Source organism: Eurosta solidaginis, chromosome 5 (genome assembly GCF_040869045.1).
Source record: "Eurosta solidaginis isolate ZX-2024a chromosome 5, ASM4086904v1, whole genome shotgun sequence".
NCBI classification, from domain to species: Eukaryota; Metazoa; Arthropoda; class Insecta; order Diptera; family Tephritidae; genus Eurosta; species Eurosta solidaginis.
This window is the reverse complement of record NC_090323.1, coordinates 264,508,359-264,531,711: the sequence shown is the minus strand read 5'-3', so window position 1 is coordinate 264,531,711 and position 23,353 is coordinate 264,508,359.

The following is a 23,353-nucleotide window of genomic DNA, read 5'->3' as shown; positions in this document are numbered from 1 at the left end:
AATTTATAAATACAGAAATGTTAATAAAAAAATATCTGATATTGCAATAAAAAATTTTGTAACCACCTATGGTACTAATCTGAAGAATTCATTGCATTGGCAGTGTTCGATGACGACGTCTCTTGTACCATGAAGAAAAAGGTTGTGGAAAAAATCAAAAGCATAGACAACTGCGACAAGGAAACAGAAAATTTAAAGAGGTTACTCTTAGCGCCCAGTGAAATCAATAAATTGATAGAAAAAGAACTACACAATTTTGTAACAGGAAATACAATTGATTTATTTGGTCGGTTTGGGATATCATCTCAATTTCTGGAGGTAGATCTACTATATGGGGGGATACCTATAACCTATAAAAAAGCTAAGGATACTGTTATAAATATAAAAGTAGTTAACGACACAGCAGAACGGGGAGTAAAGCTTATGGAAGAGTATAATAGAATACTTACAAATGACGAACAAGAAAAACAATATTTTTACAAGTTGGAACTGATTACAAAAAACAATTTGAATCACATACTAAATCATCATTAATTAGATCCTAGGAAATAATATCATATTATATACGTGTCAGCTAAGGTTCACAAAATATATGTATATATTTTAAAAATGTATTTTCAAAAAAATTTATAAAAAAAAAATTTGAAACAAACTCATTTACGTATACTCATTATATAAACATTTTTGAAGTAATGACACCGTGTTTAATGCATAATTTATTTTATAACTTTATTATTAAATGACCAATTTTTGTTGTTTTAGATTATTTGAAAGTCAAATATCTCTACAACTTACTAATAACACGATAAATTACGTTTCGCCCATAACAAATGAATTAGGGTTGACCAAATTTAAGAAATTGTGTAAATTCGTAATTTTTCAGGACTTCAAGCTCTTTGCGCCACCTCTAACCCTTTTTCGATTTACCTAAAACTTCGTATATTCTAGTTTTTAGGCTATTCGCATATTTCTAGGGGGTGATATCGAGAATAGGAACACTTTGGAAAATAAGGGCCACCCTAGTGTGTATACATTATCTTATACATAAAGATAAATAGTTGAAATAGAATTTTTATTTTATAAAAGGAATATAATGACGAAAGTATTAGAACAGAAAACCCAAGTATAAGAACAGCAATGTCATAACAATTAAGCCATTTACTACACGATACACATACACACATAGAGCATTTTATTTAGTAATAACGGTGAACACATTATATATATACATATTTACAATAATCGTTCATTACGTAATATCTGAAAGGGCATGCATTATTTTGTAGATAAATTTTATAATTATTTTAGTAATAAATTGTAGATATTTTAACATTTCACTGGGTGCTGCAAAAGAAGAAGCGACATAAACGAAACTAATTAAGAATGAGGGCGTAGCGATATTGGCAAAATGATGCTCGCTAAACAAAAGAATTAAGCAACGAACTCGCTGCATAAAAGGTAAAGAAATGAATACAATTTGTATAAATTAGTGGACTGAATAATAACGAAGTGTGTACATGTAGATGTTTATATGAAATATACTCATAAGGATTTCAGTTCAAGGAGTTCTGTATAGATTCCAGCAAGCGAAGTTTGTTTATAAAAGAAAACATACGTATGTGCAGCAGAAAAAGGCTGAAGATGGAAAGTTGTGGAAAGTTTAGATACAAAACATATTGAATACACACACACACACACATACAAGTTATACATGCATACGTACATAAATGTTGCTATATTATATACAAATACAAAATATATACATATGTACATACACATAAGTATATATACTTTCATATATTATGACTCAATATAAAAATATATCACAAAAATGCTTTTCATAATTATAGCATGATGAAAAAATACTATACACAACACAAACATTTTTCTAAATATTTTTAAAGAAGTTTTATTTCGAATAAGAACGAAATCAGAACAAAACTAGAAAAATACGTGAAGGCTATTGCAAGTCTTCTTTTACCGTTTGTTGTGTAAAGCTCGACAAATTTTAAGAGTTTATTTTTATTTTTATATAGTTACTAGCAGTCCCGGCAGACGTTGTCCTGCGCTAAATTTGGTTTATCTTCATAACTTTTAATAATTTTCTACCTCTTAATGTCCTTCTTGCCCCTTTCCCTTATCCTTATATTCACTCCTCCCACTCAGACAGACTTTCTCTTTCTCTGCGTCTTTTTCTCCCTCTTTTCGCTCACTTTTTTTCTCCACAGCTTTCCCTCCTTCCCCTCCTCCTCTCCATCCAAACCTATCTCTCTGCCTTCATATAACTCTTTCTCTTTCTCTTTCCCTCTTTTTACTCCTCTTGACTTCAAATAAACAAAGTCTGATTTTTTTTTTTTTGATTTGTGTCGATTCTTTTTTCGGATTTTTTTTCCCCCAGTTTGGCGCATCGTGAACATCTGGTTGATGATAGATTTACCAGGTCTGAAGCCACACTGATAAGTTCCAATCAGTCGATTCACGTTGGATTTGAATTGTTCGCACAATATACTTGGCAGGGCCTTATATGCGATACTAAGAAGGCTGATTCCGCGCTAGTTGGCGCAGCTTTCAGGGTCATTTTTCTTGTGCACTGGACACCTAGCACTTAGATTCCAATTATAAGGTATCTCGTCCTACAGTATTTTCCACAGAAGTTGGTAAATGCTATTCTGATCTTTTTTTGGCGGAACTTTGTGGACTCGGGCTTACCATTTTCTGTGGCGGTACATCTCTGTCTCCACTTAAGATGGCAGAGAAGTATTCCCTTCTATAAATTAAATACAGTATCGACATCGGTTACCAGGTCACCGTTGTCTTACTATCAGAAGCTTTCTTTGCACTTAAAATCTGTTGCAATGCTTCTTTTCGTTTCTTCTTTGTTGTCGATAGTAACTCGATCCAATGTTAGGCCTTCGGATTGTACGCACATTTAAAATACAAAAGCACGCCGTACATCTATCACCACGTGGTCCCACTTTGGCGTTGAAGTCGCCTGTCATGGCTGTTATATTCTCGCGGGAGCAGCGCTTATATGTGTATTCCAAGCGCTCATAGCATGCTTAATATTTTTCACTCAAGGCGTTTTCCAAAACAACTTCCGAGAGAGGACCCCACTTAGAAAAGTATATGCAAATTATTTCGTAAGTGTTTTTTAGGCCGATCGAGCACGCTACCACCACACTCCTTCACCGAAACTGCCATATTTTGTTATCTCCCTCCTTCCGCACTGCTTCCTCGGCTTCTCTTAGATGCCGGTGATGTCAGATTTTGCCTCCACAAGGACTTCAACCAACCAGGTGGTGGCACCAAAGCCTATTAAAGGAACGAAATTTCCAAGTGCATGACTTCAAATCATAAGCCTTTAATTGTTTGCAGTTATCAGTTTTGCTTGTGCTGGTTTTATAATTATTTCTTATGCCAATTTTGTTGTAGTATTTTATACCATTAGTGAAATATGAAGTGATCTGGGCTGTCAGTTTGATAACGCCCTGTTTCAAAATTTCCTTAATCAATTTCTCAACTACACACGTTGTAGGGAACCGTTTCAACCTATCCTGGATTTTCATTTATGGTCGCTACACCTTTTCCAGTTTAAGTACAGAAATTTACAACTCAAGTTCAGAAAATGCAATTCAACAGAATTTCCAATATAAATTCAGAAATTTGCAATTCAAGTTCAGAAATTTACAATTCAATTTCAGATTTTCCAATTCAAGTTCAGAAAATTACAATTCAAGTTCAGAATTTTTATTTCAAGTTCAGAAAATTGCATTTCAAGTTCAGAAAATTACAATGCAAATTCAGAAAATTATAAGTGGGGTGTTATTTTTCAAAAGTTATTCCAATTAATAATACGTAATGCAATAATGTTATTTGTCGAAGTGTTGATGCTTCGTTGACAATGGTGGTTTGGATATACTAAACCCCAAGTTTTCTCCAAGGCGTGTACATCCCGAGCTGAGGAATCAAACGGAGGATAACAAGTGCAAGAGGACGCTCCGGCCATGAAAGTACTTCAGTCGACACCGCAGTTTGGAAGCAGTGGAAGGGGGAGACCTCCACAGAGTTGCGAGAGGCAGGTGGAGGAAGACTTGATCTGTCCACACAGTACTTATACAGTACTTATGGGATTGTGGACGCTTCGTTCATTCCATCATCACTGCTGTCATACTCAATGCAGATCAATGTGCTTGTGACCTTGTAACTGCCCTCTTATGAGAGGAGGAAAGAGAAGAGAGGAAACGGTTTCTTTTCGCTCTCTCTTTCATGTGAGCAAAATTTATTTAAATGAATTAAGATCCAATGCTTTCAGGTAGTAGGCCTTCATATTCTTGAATCAGATTATTAGCGCTAACATTTAGCATTTCATATACTTTAATTGTAATTGCATGAAAAAAAAAATTCTGACAAACTTTCTGAACTTGAATTGAAATTTTCTGATCTTGAATCGTAATTTTCTGAACTTGAATTTTAATTTTCTGAATTTGAAATATATTCTCTGAACTTGAATTGTAATTTTCTGAACTTGAGTCGTAATTTTCTGAACTTGAAGTTTAATTTTCTGAATTTGAAAAATATTTTCTGAACTTGAATTGTAATTTTCTGAACTTAAATTGGAATTACTGAACTTGAATTGTAACTTTCTGAATATTAATTGTAAATTTCTGAATTTAATATAGAAATTCTGAACTTGAATTGTAATTTTCTGAACTTGAATTGTAATTTTCTGAACTTAAACTGGAAAGGTGTAGTAGAAACTGATTCGAAAAATGCCTTGACCTAACAACCAGCAAAATCGGTTAGTATTCGCAGGTGCTATATTTGTGAAAAGCGCTATAAAAGTATGCCTAAACTAATTGTATTAATAATTAATATTGTAAAAAAATTATACAAAAAAAAATTATTCTTAGACAAATAAAAACTGAGGCGTTGTTACATTTTAAAATTTGGATAAAAATATTTGAAAAATAAAAACAATAAAAATAAGAATGAGTTAGCTTTGCTAGTTGTTGCAAGCGGTACTAAAAATTGTAAGGAAACGTATACATACATATATAGATATAGATAAAGACATGTAGAAAGCAAAGTAATAAAAGTGCGTATAAAGACAAATAGAATAGAAACACAAATATTTTGAAAGCTACCGTAGAAAAGTAAAAAATGAAGCAACAGAAAAAATATACAAACACAGCTATAGAAAAAAAAAAAATAACAGCACAGCGAATGAGCTCAAAAAAGTTTGAGGGATAACAATGGGCAACCAAAATAAAGCACGATAAAACAAAATGAATAAACGTTAAAAAGAATGCAAAAAATTATACGTACTGATAAGTAGCAAATGAAATTAGTGTGTAAAGATAAGGAAAATAATTTAAAAAATTAAAAAAGAAAGAGAAAGTAAATGACATTGAAACTGCAGAAATAGACAGAGAAAACGAATAACTCCCAAAAAAACAAAAATAATTATAACAAAAATAAAATATAAAAAAATTTAAAATTTTGAGAGCCTTTATTTACATTCTGACAAAGATTTTGCATGGCATATGTACTACATATATATAAATATATTTGTGAACAAAAATTGAAAGCAAAAAAAAAAACAAAATAGAAAAACAAACTAACAAATAGTTTCTTATCTATGTATGTAAGCAAAGTTGAATGAGTTAATTGGCAAAGCTTACTGCAAAAAGTGAACAAATTAAAATAGAAAAAACTAAAATCCTTATTAAAAATGTCACCTTAAATACTGTCACACACACCCACACACGCGTGTTTAGCGCACTTGTTCCCCACAAGTTAAAAGGCAAGAGCTTTAAAGAAGCGCAAACAGCATATAATACCAAAAAAAACTGCAAATGTATGCACTTGCTTGTAAATTTACACATACACATAGATACGTACAAACTTACTTGCATGCATATATAATAGTTTCGTTTTCTTTTAGCGAGGAAAGTTAATTTGAATAATTTTATTTACCAGTCTTGTTCAGTTTATTTTTGCCTAAGGACTCAAGTTTGCTATCTCGTAAGAGAAATACAACCCTGCGCTCTAGTTGAATATTTAAGGGGTGAAAGCGATAAGCTCTAAGCGATAGGCACAAACGTTATCCATGTGTGACGGCAGAGCACAAATTGAACTACAATCACTGATTAATTAAAAACAAAAGCGTACAATAATTTGGCAGTCGTCGATTGCAATCATGTAAGGACGAGCAATAGTAATTAAATTATCACCATCGATTATTTTCAAATGATTGTAGATTGTAAGTTTTATAATCACAAAAAGGCAATCAATCTTGATTATGTTAGCTCACTGTAAATTGATTGTAAATTTTTGATTTTATTAGTAAGGGGAAATGAAAAAAGTTCAAAATTCAATCAGATCAACAATTTTTCAATTCCAATAACAACGCTGTTCGTATTGATGGTTTATTGTATTGCCAGTACTGGCAATTCGCTCGTTACTTATTGAAAGATGATGGATATTATAAAGAGAGGCGAGGTGAAGCATATGCAGAAGTGCTATTTTCTCCTTTAATTTGGATTTTTGTTGGCCAGGAACCTTCATATGTTGGGTTGCGAAGAACTGGCGCTTTGTAGGTTAGTCTTTTTAGAAAGGCCTCCGTTCTAGGTTAAAAGTTTGAGCCTAAACCTTAAGAAATTCCAGTTTCGATTTAAAATTTGGATAATACTGGGTTTGGTAAAAGTATTTGCGCAGAGCTTGGTTTCAAATGTAAACTAGAAGAGTATAAGTATATATAAGCATTTACAAAAAAGACTTGTGCGTTACTTGAGTCGATTACTCTACCCACTGAGGCGTAGGTATCGATAAATTATCGAGTTTTTATTCAAGTGTTATAATTTTGTTTTGGCTTGTCATAAAAAATTTATAAATTTGCTATCGAAAATTTATAGTTTTTATACAAAAATTTTGAAGAACTTATCGATACGTTATCGCAAAATTATCGATTTTTTACCGCAAAGTTATCGGTTTGTCAAAGAAAACTAAGTAATCTTTTATCGGACTGTTTCCGATTTGTTAGCAGGGTGTTATCGAGGATTGATCGATTTGTTTTGATGCAGATACGGATAAAGCTTCAGTATCAAATCGATAACACAATGTACACTCAGAGACAAACGCCGTTTTAAAATCCAGCACCACCGGAGGCAATGCAAGCTTTTCATGTTCTTAATTTTTTGTTCTTGAAAAACGAACGACCTGCTCTCAAAACAACAATCTTGTTCTTGAACTGACAACCATTTGCTTGAAAAGAGAACGGCTGGTCTTATAATATGAACAAATGTTCTATTAATGAGAACAATGTTCTTAAATTAAGTTCAAGGGAAAAGAAACGGTATAATTCGTGTGCAATAAAATGTTAAATACAATATTTGGCACAAGATATCAAGCAGTTGTAGTGGCCCAGCGGCTAGGATGTTGCGGTTGCGATCGTGTGGCGCGAGTTCGATCACCGTCAAACTCTGAAGTTTTTTAAAACAATTTTTTTATATTCTATTTTTTTAATTCTTATTTTTCGTTCAGTTCCATTCACATATGCACACGTAATTCTCAAACTTGTTATGAAATATTATAGGTATATATACAGAGTACGTCTTCAAATAAGAATAATTTCTCAATAAGAGAAAAAATTTATGAAAAAATGCATATTATGCACTTTTTCTAAAACTTTTGAATTTTAGTAAAAATATGTTTGTTTTAAATATTTTTTATTTATGACAAAAAGATTATTATTAATAAAAAATAAATGGGCACCTATTGAAAAAAAATACTTTCCCCTCCCACCAAAGATCAAGCACGAACCATTCTTGAATTGAGTCCGAAAAATGTTAAATCGATCCCAAATCATTTTCGAAGCGTGAGAACGAAAACTCATAAATCGAGCCCAAGTAGTGCTTGAAATGAGCACAGAAGGTTCACACATCAATACAAAACTGGTCATAAAATACGAACGGTGTGCTTGGAAAAACTGTTCTTAAAACAAGCCCATCGGTCACGAGTTAAGAAAAAACGTACTTAACAGACTTTTGTCAACGAATGTTCTTAGGTTTGAACTTGTTTTGTTCGTTTTAAAACGATTTTTTCACTGAGTGTAACCCGTCGAAAACAAGCTCATAACTAACCGATAATACGTAGATCAACCGGCATTAAAAAGCCGATAGCAAACTGATACCTTCAAAGATAAAAATTCGCTATAGATAATAAGCCAAAAAAAGAAATGTTCCGTCGGTATTGGTTGTTACCGATAAGAAGCAGATTAAGTTCTTCTCATAAAGGCCGAAATTATATCGATAGCTATATGTTTTCTATATTCATCAAAATGTTTTCTCTATCGGTCGTACCTCGGCTATGATTGTTTTATGATCTTATGTATGTCCTTTTAAATTGATTTGATGGGACACTGCACTGATACTGCCCTATTCTAATAGTTTTCGAGCTTTTTCCGTTGCCTTCAATATTCATGCAAATGGAAACCCAGAGAAGCGTGATTGTTGTCAAAAAAAGAGCCCTTTCCTATATTTGCGAACTCAAGTGACAACGAGAAAGCTCAGCCCTCAACTGATATCCTTTTATCGAGTTTTCTTTACAAAACCAGCATATCTACTCTCTAATTTTTGTATGTATAATTGATTACTGAGTCTTTTTTTTCTTAACATTTTTAGTCTTTAATTTTGCTAGGTTTACCCGTACACGTTTCGACCACGTAATGTGGGCCAAGACACGAAATTATTTTAAAGTTTTTAACACTAAAAAATTAATACAAACATAATAATGAATACATACGTACATATATAATAATGCTCGTAAAACAATAAGAATAGAATGAGCATAAATAAAATTAATAAAAATGCAATGCAAATATAAAAAAAAATAACAACAAGAAATAAGTAAATTAACAAACAAACAATAAAGGTTTAGATACAAATTTTGAAATGAAGGTTAAATTGTGTGTTTTATTTATAATCCTTGGAGTCCGCTACTTTATAAAAAAAATTAGTGCTGACTTTTTCAATTGCAAAAACTTATTTCCGTGAAGATAGAAAGTTCGATAAACAAATCTGAGTCAGGCTCTCTCGAAGCCTGGATTTCTTAAAATAATATAAAATTGGACATTTTGTAATGTGAGTAAGTATTTTTGATTGGTGTGGTTATAACTCATCTGATCAGTATTTTAAAGGTGAAAGTTGGTATGTTTGGAAGTCTGTTTTTGTGACTCAGGATGAAATTTGGCACACAGATAGTTTCTACGCCACTTAGAAACAATTACTTTTGAGTATATTTTTAATCGCTTTAGGAGTCAATCAAAGAAAGGCTTTACAAATTGATACAAGATTTGGCATTGGGGACAATAGTCTGGCTATATTTTATTACAAGCGGGTGGTGAAGTCCCGAAACCCTTGGGAATAGTAACTTAACTTATTAGTAAAAGCTTATGGACCAAGTGGCGGAACGAGAACTAAGTGTAACTTGTTGAGTTAGGTTTTTAGGTTAGGTTTTCGTTTGCAGAGACATGGCATTATTTCTCAACTGCCGATTTTATCTAAAGCTGCTTTTATTAGCAAGGGGAATTATCCGTTTTATTTCTTGTATTGTTCCTAACGTCAGTTCTTACTTTGTCTGGAGCTTCTTTTAGTTTGAAACGACTCAGGAGGACCCTCTCCATTTCTGACTGAGCAGTGTGTTGTTCAACGTCATTTTACACAGCTGTATAAGTTTTACGTGGAAACCAAAGTCATGCAAAGTGGTATACAAACAGCTACCGAAAGTGGTTTTAAAATCGGAGTTTAAGGTGTTTTGCCAATTTGTGGTTTCGAGAGAATCTGCTCTCTGGTTGATTTAACAGGAACGAAGTTTGCAGTTTTCTCCCATATTTAAATATTTCATCAGGCAACGCCTCATAAAATTGTCCTCTTGCAATCTTCTCTGAGTGCTTCATTGCTGCCTTCGGCAGAGGGTGTTTGTTCAATAATGTTAGCTCTATTTAGGCATGGGTTACCTGGTCACCGATCTCTGTAGGAGTTCACTCCAAGATTGAAACAGCCGTCTGTCGCGGAAGTTTGCGGTGATATGGGCGCTATCCTGTAGGCCAGTAACTGAAGATGTTCAGACTCATGTCTTTCTACGTCTACTTCCTTCCTTCTTCAACTTACCGTAACGTTCATACACTCCTCTTATTGTTTTCGATCTCAATGCGGTATGTAGTATTTTGCACGGATTCGGCGATATAGTGATCCGAATCTTTGTAGGGACCTCGAATCGTGCAAACATGTGAAACACTGTAGGCATGCAGGGGGCCTATCGTAATTTGGCTGATCAGGCTGTGAACGGGGGCAAATATGTAGTTTTAGGAGCTCTTTATGTTTATACCTGAAGTGGATATAGTTAAGTGTCGGATGAAGTCGATAAGTCCAAATACATTAAGAAATGTCTGGAATTGCTGTTTTTATTTCTTAAAAACTTGTTTCACCCACATATACTCTCTCCCTTCTGCCCAGAAAGTATTCATATCGACGCTGGTATTTCGCCGCAAATAATAGGGCGACCTCTACCAAATACGAGCAAGATTTTAACTTGAAATCCTCTTCAAAGCTTTTTCCGCCCTGGAGTGTGAATGCAGTGCTTTTGTATGAGCCAATTGTATAAAGAAAGTTCTGTACAGATGTTTAAAACTATGCAGTATAAGACAATTGGAAAAAATTGGAAAACAACAAAACGTGGTTTTAATTTGATAATTTGGGAAAAATTTTAACAATATGAAATCCGGACGGACAAGGCGACAGCTGTTTCGATTATACATTGTAAATCTCTTCAAAGTCTTTTCTCTCGGGAGTGGGATTTGAACCCACACTCCTACGATATTTGAAGTGTTACAAACGCATTCAGTCACGCCATGCTTAGTTGTTGTAAACTTTATCCCATGTGGTTTTATGTGGTTTTGTTCGAATCTGTTTTTCAACAGATCGATCATCGCAGAAGTACAAGTGCGAGTCCCTTCATCGAAAGAGAAGGCTTTGAGAAGGAATAACCGAAACTCGTAGTTGCCTTATCCGCTCTTATTTCGTATTGTGTCCATTTTCGCCAAAATATTTAATAAAACAAATAAAAGTGATTATGTGTTGAGAGGATCGTTCTAAATGACGAAACAAAGAATATTCTGAAATTAACTCAATAGTTTAGGTACCGGACCCCTGCACACTTCCCTCTCTTTCACAGTTTGGAACTTAATTCCTATTATAAATTACATATTTGGAATATTCTTATTTAGTTAAAATATCTGTGAATAATATATGTATTAAAATAATGTGTTTATATTCGCTTAAAAATCATTCCTTGCAACTTGCTTGCCACAGAAAGGGAATAATAAACACAAAACGTATTCAACAAAGGAAACCAACTTATTTTCATAGGAAATTTTGCGACATTTCAAATATAAAATTTTATTTTATTTGCATTTCGCACTTTATTACTTCCTTTCATAATTTTTATGAAGAAAGGAGAAAAAACTTTATAGAAACAACAATGTGCCCGTACACAAATTCCATGAAATGCATTATTACTTACGAGCAAACTTTGAAAATGGGAAAATTAAACATTAAATAAATGCAAATTCCGTTGCAGCCCAAAAGTGGCGGCACAAATTTGATGCTTCATAAAAATGAACAAGTTAGGTAATGCGGCGAGACATTGAAATAAAAGCACTTTTTTGTTTCATTTATATGCATTAGGGTGGGTCACAAATTGTTCCCACATCGGCAACAGTTATTTATTAATATTAAGTTTTCAGAAAGAAGATTTCCGGCCGATGAATGAAAAACAAAAGCTTAAATTTTTTGTTGTTCCCCTACGAATTTCGATGTTTTACTAAAATAAGTCAGACTCCCTGAAGATGTAAAAAACATCTAAACTCGTAGGGGCACAAGAAAAAACTTTAGTTTTTGCCTCACACATGCAATTTTTAACATTCACTGTATTTGTTATAATATATTCTACATTTTTTGCTTTGGTAATTTTTGTATTCAATAAAATCATAAAAAAAAAAGATTACGTTGCAATAGGGAAGGTTTTTATTGTAGGTCTCACTTTTTCACGAATTTATCGATACCACTTCATTTTATATTAAAATTGCCCCCAAATTTTTTTAAGTACTTTAAATTATATTTAATTTGATGCAATAAACTTTGTAATACGCTTAACTGTTGTCGTGAAATCCCTGCTTGAACATAGACGTGTCGACAATCATTGTACATTTTCCCTCCTGAACTCAGCAAGGCTTGTGTGATACCGTAAAGCATTCTATAGAGAGTTTAGCCATATTGCAAATTTTATTACATTTATTAGATAATAAAACTTACCCCACGTTTTTCCGTAAACATCAAATAAAGTATCTTCGTGTTTGCATATTCGTTGTATTTGCCTTCGCAACACTATTTCAATATTTCTTCTACAAACTGGCGTGAAGAATCCCTTTTGCATGTTTGTACATGGAAGGCTATAATTTTAAGAAAGGAGACAACTTAAATTCTTCGAAAACGCTTAAGTTGAACAATTAATTGTCCAGTGATAGGAAGGATAATCATACTGTGGTTGCACAAGACAAAACAATCACCTCCAACTGTCCTTGGTAGCCTCTGAAAGAGACAGGCTGTGTTCGAGAACCACTGATTTTACTAAGCCTAGTGAATATTCAACTGAGTCCTTGGTCCACTCTGGTCATGTTGATACTACAAAGTATACCAATGCCTCCACTTTTGTTTCGTACACAACCACAACCGCCAACTATCTAACTAAATAAATAAAATTTCGGTAACTTTGATAAAAATGAAGAAGCTGAAACGTGTTAGTTTTCCACGCCAACAAGTGAAACGTGTTAGTTTTCTATTGGACCGACGATATAAAAAAATAGACAGTTTTTGTGTTATCTGTTTAAAATTTAGATCTTTCGTTACGAGGGGCTACATATTTGGGTGTTTTAAATGGTATATTCATTATAAAACAAAAAGTTGTTTGCTCACTCTAATGTATGTACGTATGTACATGCATGTAATAATGTGCGTACAAACCAATTTGTATGGTTATGAATGGAGTGACGGTATTGAATTTTATTTTTACTCCTAATGGAAGCGTGCCGTTATATAAATAGAGAATATGAAGAAAGAAGATGGAAATTACATTGTTGCTGGGAAATATAAACGGGTGGGTGTTTGTTGGAGCCAAGTTACTTTTCTGTTTCAACGATGTTTAAGCATAATTTTTATTTTAATGGTATGTCAAGGTATTCTCCGCGTAACTGTTTTAGGTTATGTAAATGGTTTACGAAAAAATTATGAAACAAAACCAGGTATGAGAGCAGCTGTAATTCGAACAAATTGGACAAAGATGGTGGAAAACGATAACATGGGAGGGAATGACAGAATCGAATATGCTTTTTTTTAGTACGCGTGCCTTAATATTATTATTTGTTTGAACATTTAAGTGCAAAATTGAAGAATTTTTCCTACCCGTTGAGCTAGAAACTCCATACTTGGAACAAAGTGTCATTTACATCATCTTACGGAGATGCAACGAAGCTTACAGTTTCAACAGGATTTCACCAAAGTGGTATTGACGTAAGGGGCGGGGGTTTAACATTCCAGTTGGAAGGATGGTTGGTGTCATGTAGGATTACATTACGTGCAGGACGTGATTCTAGATATAGGGGAGAAATAGTTTGATCTATTGCATTATCCAGATTGAAGTGGTTCCAGAGTGACATGCATCTCCCTGGGAGGACTGCTTTACTCTACTGCAAGTTTTGGGAATTGGACATATATCGGCCTACGACTTACCGACTCATACAGCCAAATTATTGCTTTTCTGATGCTGTTTTTTTTTTTTTTTTTTGTAGCAAAAAAACAAAACACTCGCCGAAGGTTTTGGAGAATCTTATCGATGTTGGTGATTCTTTTTCTTTTTGCGTATATAGATGCGGTACGTTCCGCTACCAAGAGGATTAAGTTTCAAGCTCGAACAACTCGGGAACGATTTAAAACGAGCCTTCTTGGCTATCCCGCTCTGCCCTCTATGCCCGTGGGGGTTTTGAAATGACTTCGGTACTATTTCAGAACTATTTCGGGGCTGTTTTCGGCATTATTATATATCTTTTTCCAGGTCATATCGGAATCGATTTCGGAGATTGTGTTCCGGATGTTTTTGATTATATAAATTTTTTCGTGATCATATTGTAATTTGAAGATTATTTTTGTGATCACGTATGGACTGTTAAGAAGCAAATTCTGAAAGATTTCGTAACCATTTTGGGACTGTTTTCTAGATAATTTCAATTTTGTCTTGAAACCATTTCGATATTATTTTCGCATCATTTCAGGATTGTTTTAGGAATAATGCTGGCATTGTTTCGGGAATATTCCGGAACCATTTCTTATATTTTTCTTGGTACGATCTCCGAAATTCGGAACAATTTCACAATTTTTAATAGCTACTTCGGAATATATCGGAATTGATTTAGAGTTGATACTATTTTAAGAGTGATGAGGATAACTTGGCAATGGCTATCAGTAAAGTATGGGAGCTATGTCTTATATCCATTTCTAATTTCCAAAGAGTATACGGGAAAAAATTTGTAATAATATTATGTTGACTTACTATCACCGTAATCTAGTATCTGTAAAAATAATTGTATGACCTTAATTCACATTTTCCTGATGCCTTGTTTTTATACTCAGCGTGCTTTGCACACAGAGTATATTAACTTTGATTGGATAACGGTTGATTGTACAGATATAGAGGAATCGATATAGGTATAGACTTACATATATCAAAGTCATCAGAATCGAAAAAAATTTGATTGAGCCATCTCCGTCCATCCGTCCGTCTGTCCGTTAACAGGATAATTTGAGTAAATATTGAGATACCTTCACCAAATTTGGTACACGAGCTTATCTGGACCCAGAATAGATTGGTATTGAAAATGAGCGCATCAGATGATAACCACGCCCACTTTTTATATATATAACATTTTGGAAAACATAAAAAACCTGATTATTTAGTAAATAATACACCAAGAATGTTGAAATTTGACGTGTGGACTGATATTGAGACTCTTGACAAAAATTTGAAAAAGTTTTTTTAAATAGGCGTGGCACCGCCCACTTGTGATAAAATCAATTCTATAAATATTATTAATCATAAATCAAAAATCGTTCAACCTATCGGAACAAAATACGGCAGAGAGGTTGCCTTTACTATAAGGAGTCCTGTGAAGAAAAATTAACGAAATCGGTTAAGGACCACACCCACTTTTATATAAAAAATTTTTAAAAGGATCGTGGAGGAATGAAATAAGCTATATCTTTGCAAAAAATAGTTTTATATCAATGGTATTTCATTTTCCAAGTGGATTTATATCAGTAAATAGGAAAAACTTCAAATTTTAAAAAATGGGCGTGGCACCGCCCCTTTTATGACTAAGCAATTTTCTATGTTTAGGGAGCCATAACTCGGAGAAAAATTAACATATCGTAATGAAATTGTGTACACATATTTTCCTTATAGCAGAAAATATTTCTAGTAAAAATGGACGAGATCGGTTAAAGACCACGGCAACTTAGATATAAAACAAGTCTAGAAGGGTCGTAGACTAGAATAATAAGCTATAACTTAGCAAAAAATAGTTTTGAATCAATGATATTCCACTTATCAAGTTTTATTGTAAGAGGAAATGGGGAGACATTTTTTTTAAACGGGCGGTGCCACGTGATATGTAGGAAAGTAATTTATCTGAAATGAAATGTACAATTGAAGCTCAAGCTGAGTATATAATGTTCGGTTACACTCCTTTACTTGCTACATTTAAAATAGTGGTGAATTCGTCGATAAGAAACCAAAAATGTACTCAAAGCCAAAGTCAAGACAAAACTATTGGTATTATACATATTTAATTATGTTTTATATACGCTTATATGTAAAGGAAAAAACTCACGCAAAAAGGCTAATATTATATACCCAGTATTAACAATATTTGGAGATGAATGGTAACACAACGGACCAGTATGAAAATGGCCAAGTGAGCTGTTGCTTAACTATAACGCCCGGTGTATTAGCACTACTGGGTATATGAATACGATGAACTGCAAACCGCAATACAAACGGACGCAGCGGCGAATCAACACAAACCGGACAAGCAATGAAAAGTTTACGCAAAAAGTGACTTCAACGCAACCAAAAGAGCATTGAGCTAGACAGTAAAATAAAAAAAAAAAACAAGCTGTGTTTAATATGTTAAGGCAGTGGTCTTGTACAACAATACAATGCGGTTAATGCAAGCGTAAAAACATTGTGGTGCTAACCAGTGGCTGAACTTGAGCTTGAATTCAACTTTTTTACCATTTAGTGCTTGGCACTTTGCTGCATAATATACAAGCCTGCGCTAACGTCGCTGCCAACTTCGCCAACTCGTGAATGACAGGAAGTGAATGAAGGCATGAAGGTGGCAACAGACGGTTGAACAAGCAACGACTTTTGTCAGCTTGTGGTGATGTGTACAAATTCGCTATGCAATGCAATGCGGCTACTCAAATTTGGTTGTTATTATACAAACATTTTATTGTTTTGTTGTTGTATAACATTTGCTCATTTTATTTATTTATACGAGCTTGCAGTCTATTTGCGTCATAAATAAACATTACATACTTAAAACGGGTTTTATTTATTATTTATTGTTGCTATTGTTATTGCATATTTATTACGTATATAGGTAAGTATGATTATGAGAGCACATGCATCGCAGGAAGTACGAAAAAGTGGCGTGTAAATAATTTCAACAACAACAAGTAAGGAAAGCTAAGTTCGGGTGTAACCGAACATTACATACTCAGCTGAGAGCTTTGGAGACAAAATAAGGGAAAATCACCATGTAGGAAAATTAACCTAGGGTAACCCTGGGATGTGTTTGTATGACATGGGTACCAAATGGAAGGTATTAAAGAGTATTTTAAAAGGGAGTGAGCCATAGTTCTATAGGTGGACGCCATTTCGAGATATCGCCATAAAGGTGGACCAGGACTGACTCTAGAAAGCGTTTGTACGATATGGGTATCAATGAAAGGTGTTAATGAGTAGTTTAAAAGGGAGTGGGCCTTAGTTCTATAGATGGACGCCTTTTCGGGATAACGCCATAAAGGTGGACCGGGGGTAACTCTAGAATGCGTTTGTACGATATGGGTATCAATGAAAGGTATTAATGAGGGTTTTAAAAGGGAGTGGCCCTTAGTTGTATATGTGAAGGCGTTTTCGAGATATCGACCAAAATGTGGACCAGGGTGACCCAGAACATCATCTGTTGGATACCGCTAATTTATTTATATATATAATACCACGAACAATATTCCTGCCATGATTTCAAGGGTTTTTTATTTCGCCCTGCAGAACTTTTTCATTTCATTCTACTTAATATGGTAGGTGTCACACCCATTTTACAAAGTTTTTTCTAAAGTTAAATTTTGCGTCAATAAACCGATCCAATTACCATGTTTCATCTATTTTTTTATATTTGGTATAGAATTATGGCATTTTTTTTCATTTTTCGAAAAAGTGAGCGGGGTCATATTCGGATTTCGGCCATTTTATATACCAAAATAAAGTGAGTTCAGATAAGTATGTGAACTAAGTTTAGTAAAGATATATCGATTTTTGTTAAGGTTATCGTATTAAAGGCCGAACGGAAGGACAGACGGTCGACTGTGTATAAAAACTGGGCGTGGCTTCCACCGATTTCGCCCATTTTCACAGAAAACAGTTATCTCAATAGAGTCTATGCCGCTACCAAATTTCACGAGGATTGGTAAATTTTTGTTCGACTTATGGCATTAAAAGTATTCTAGACAAATTAAATGAAAAAGGGCGGAGCCACACCCATTTTGAAAATGTCTTTTATTTTTGTATTTTGTTGCACCCTATCATTACTGGAGTTGAATGTTAACATAATTTACTAATATACTGTAAAGATATTAAATTTTTTGTTAAAATTTCACTTAAAAAAAATTTTTTTTTAAAAAGTGGGCGTGTTCCTTATCCGATTTTACAAATTTTTATTTAGCTCACATATAGTAATAGCAGTAACGTTCCTCTTAAATTTCATCATGATATCTTCAACGACTGCCAAATTACAGCTTGCAAAACTTTTAAATTACCTTCTTTTAAAAGTGGGCGGTGCTACGCCTGTTGTCCAAAATTTTACTAGTTTTTTATTCTGCGTAATAAGTTCAACTCACCTACCAAGTTTCATCGCTTTGTTCGTCTTTGGTAATGAATTATCACACTTTTTCGATTTTTCGAAATTTTCGATATCGAAAAAGTGGGCGTGGTTGTAGGCCGATTTCGTTCATTTTAAATATCGATTTGAGGTGGGTGCCCAGGAACCTACGTACCAAATTTCATCAAGATACCTCAAAATTTACTCAAGTTATCGTGTTAACGGACAGACGGGCGGACGGACATGGCTCAATCAAATTTTTTTTCGATACTGATGATTTAGATATATGGAAATCTATATATATCTCGACTCCTTTATACCTGTACAACCAACCGTTATCCAATCAAAGTTAATATACTCTGTGAACTCTGCTCAACTGAGTATAAAAATGGTTAACAAACACTCAGGTAGGCTGCGAGGTTGAGTATTATTAGGCGACGAGGTCTCTTTTGTTTTATATTTTTTGGTTGTTAGTTTCAAGTGTAGCTCTTATGTCAGTTGTTACACGTCTAATTGGCATCGATAACAATTTTAAAATAATGTTTCATTTGTAAGAGGTTATTAAATTAAACGGGGCAATATTTTCAGACTGCAATTTGTTTGACCAAATAAATTGACTCACTCAATTGTTTCTCAAATATGACACAAGTCTCAGATTAAGCCCATTTGCAGTAGCACTGAGTTCGAACCTTCAAAATATACCTTCCCAAAGGAGCCAAAGCTTCAGCCGATCATAGCAGTGATTGCATTTAATGGTTAACCAGAAAAAGCAATTCAGTTTCCTACAGATATACAAGAATAAATATATGCATTCTCAGTGAAATTTTTTTTTGCTTTTGTGTGAACTTGTTGTCTCTTTCGCAGTGGCTAATTTTTTTTCGAACGTTTTTTCTTTATCGTTCCGATGGTTTAGAGTGAGTTATTGCCAACGATTTTTTAAGACTGTTTTATTGCGACCGAAACAGGTTTCTGGAATAATCAATCTTCCGTCTGCTCTTCTAGAATTTACATAATTTAAACCTAGCATAATGTTATTATTAGGGTCTACATATAAATTTAAACCAGAAAAATCATGCAACGTCCAGGTCGTATGTTTGTGGGGTCATTAATGCAGGGACTATTTGAGATCATTGCGAGATCATTTCTAGATTGATATTTTTTCCGATTAATTCGTTATTATTTTGGATTTTTTAGGGATTATTTTAGAGAATATTTCGAGATGGTTTTGGGAATGAGACAAGGAATATATTATTTAATTCGGAGGATTAAGGATTATTATTATTTAATTTCGATATCGTTTATGGAATATATTTGGGCTCATTACGGAGCATTTATAGAAAACTAGGGGATTTTACAATCACACAGGGAAAAATTTAGTAATGAATTCGAAAATATATCGGGCTGTTATTTTTGTCGGCATGTTATTATATTGTAATCGACGTGTTATTAACTTGGTATCGGTTTCAGATGTTATCGAACTATTGATGTGTTTTAGTTAATTATCGAAATTTATCGAAAAGTAATCGATGTTACCGAATATGTTAATGTATTGTTATCGAGGTGTCAATGTAATCGAGAAAAAGCCGAAACTCGACGATAAAAATCGTAAAGACGTCGACAGCAAACCGGCAACACTCCGCAAATTTGTAACACTCCGATAACACGTCTTTAACTTTTCATTAAAAATAGATATTTTTTCAATAACAAATTGATAATTTGTTCCTTACAAATCGCTAAATTTTTGATAAAGAACCGAAAAGTTGTTGATAATGTTTTTTTTATAACCCATTCAACCCATACAACTCGGGTACACCTCAACGATAACACGCCGATAGTAAACCGATGGATAAGAACTCGACAACTGAGCCAAGTAAATTCAAGATAACCGAAAGTGCTCCTAGCAGCAGAGCATTTCTGCTGATGCTTGTTTGATGCGTCGCATTCGCCGCACCTCCCCCTAATCCCACGGCACCTTTCAAAATACAATTAGCGTACCTAGATTTTGTGTGCGGACTCCGAACCAATTTCCTTCTATGCAGCTTTTTATTACATTCGGAGGGCTTATCAAACAACAGCTGCTTTAGACAATTTTTTAAAATTATTTTTATGTTCGTTATCCTGAGCTGTATATCCCTACACACAAATTGATGCTTTTTCCTTTGAAAATTGCGCCTTTAGCTCTGAGATGGGATTGCATAATAAAACAAAAAAAAGTTGGTCTTGCAATAAATTTGGACAAGTCGAGGTACGTGCTCTCATCTAAGATATAATCGGTGCATTCGCCCCTTGGTATCGTTACTTTTGATGAAGATGAATTTGATACTGTGAGGACTTCGTCTATCTATCGTTAACAATGTTGGCTTAGAAATCTAACGGAGAATAACTCCTGCCAACAAGTGTTAGCTTGGGCTGAGTAGGCAATTAAAAAGTAAAGTCATGCTACGACGAACAAAAATCACGTTTTACAAGTAGCTATGATACTGATGAACAGCTTGGAATCATGCACGGTATCTAGGGAAAAGTTGGGAGAGACAGGTCTAGGAAGACTTGATTTCGATGCTACTCCCAATTCGAGTCAGTAACCGCTAAACGGGGATAGCCCGATTTATTACGAAATGGCTAAATAAGCTGTTAACCGTCCTGTTCATGAGTAACTTTTCTTCTTAGGTCGCATGGCTGGGTACACGGATACCTCAATGCAGTTCATACGTGAGAACTACTAGTGGTACCTAGGTATTCCAGCCATGAGAAAAAGTAATAAAAAACTATTTTTAGTAATAAAAAACCACCTTTATGAAAGTATTGTAATGAATTTAGTGAAGTTCCGCTTATTTTACACCTTCTGCAAACGTTCGAATCGCTAAACTGTTGAATAAATAACTCCAATATTCAATAATGCAAAACGGTCTTTATTAGACTACTTTGAACTACTACTTCACAATTAAACTTCACTTCGCAACTGATAGCGTGCTTAAATCAAACTGATTCCATGCCTCAGCTGGTGTTGCTTTTATACTCTTCGGTTTCCTCGTTTGCATATTTCTAGTTGTTTCTAGAATTTACTATTTGTTTACCAGCTATAAACTCACCAGCTATAACTACAGATGCACGTTATAGCTTCTCATATGCGCGTGTATATGTGAGTGATACTTGCACAGATGATCGCCTATTTTTGGGAGTATCTCAGATATGTGCATGTGTTTGTGCGTTTCTCTCCGCTGATTGATTTGTTTATGTGCATACAAGTCACTGCTCAATGTCGGCTTAGAGATGCTAGTCTCCTTTAGAATTGCTAACATTCGTTAGAGTATAGTTGAAAAAATTGTCTCTCCTTTTTGTAGAAAACTTATTCCCATACGATGCCACAAAATTTTAACTCGTTTCTATTTGTAAATTATTTAAAAATGGCTTTTGGATATGCAAAAGGTACCCGGGTACCCATCTATGGACAGGACGGTTAAGACCGAAATAGGGATGATGATGTGGCTGAAAGTACTAAGTCGCACAGGTTATGCATGCGTAACATATGGCAGCACATGTCGTATACGTAAGATTTATTATTAAGAATAGACCAACTTTTTTAGATTTGCATCAACAAATATATTTCACCAATACTAGTACGAATGATCAACACAACTTTGCCAACATAATGATATCTCAAAAATTCCAAAAATAATTTGTCCAAATATCACGCCACTTTCTATGGTACACATATGTATATACATACATGTAAACATATTCATATGTATTCGTATGTAGCAAAGAAATTAAGAGGCGCCTATATAGAATTATTTTTATGTTGAGATTATAAGCTATTATTTATCACTCAAATGGCGAGTGCCAGAAACTCGACAAAAACAATGGTATAATTATACTGAGAACATTTACAACTTGGGAAGCTCCAGAGGATAAACTGTTATAAACCCAATGCTCTTCACACTATTAATTTGATCACAATGTTAAAGTTACATAATAAATTTTCCTAAAAGAAATAAATATAAAAATAATAAACAAAAAAAAAAATATACAAAGAGCTCCACAAGCCTTTTTGCCGGTTAAATGTTAACATTGTAAATAAATGTTTATTTGTCATTAATTTATCTGCCCACCGACCTGCTTCAAAATAAACAAATGTTAGCATATTTCTCCTTAACGAAATTTGTATACGTGACTAATTTTTGTTTATAGTTCAGTATACTTTAAGCGAGCAAGAGAGAGAGAAAGACGTAGGGTAAGCGATTATGGTAAAGAGGGCACACCTGAACGCCATGAGCTGCAATTCATTACGCTCATAGCAAGCTAACCCTATACATATCTACATACACACATATGTACATACAATTGCAGTCAAGAAATACAAATACGCAAACATTACATTTAATGGAAATGTGGGTGCAAACGCATTGCTCCTTCCCCATTTCAAATGTCAGCGTGGCGTAACGCATCTACCAAAGCCGCTCTCATTTGTTTCATTTGGTTTTATTTATTCTGTGCTCTTTCGAAATACATTTTGTGATATAATAGGTAATAAAATTCTACGTTAAGGGGCTGCCTTATTCACCAATACCAACAAAGCTGAATGTAAGAGAGGGCCGATGCGATATTCAAAAGGCATAACAGTTTGTGCATAACAGCATTAGTTGGAAACGAAATATTATAGAACAACTTAGGTTAGTTCTGTTATAAGAACTCAAATGAGACGTTGCCAGATTGGTTTTACATTTAATGAAACTAAAAATATATAGAATATATTATTCTATTTTTAAACGAACTTCAAAAATTGGTTTTCATAGTATTCAAAAGCTTATGACATTTATCTTACTAGAAAGATTTCTTGTAAATTTTTAAACTTGTGCAGTGTAAACAGGCATGAAATAATAACATGCAACTAAATTTATTTGCAACCAACAATCAACTCAGTTTTTGGATATGTAAAAGTCCGCGGTTGTTCACATTGGAATTCTAATAAATCCATTTTGAGTATATAGATTCGATAAAAATTAAATGAAGAAACTTAGATACATTTATGGTGGTTCAGACTGGCACCTTAAAATTTTTATTATATTATCATTTGATTTGAGTTGA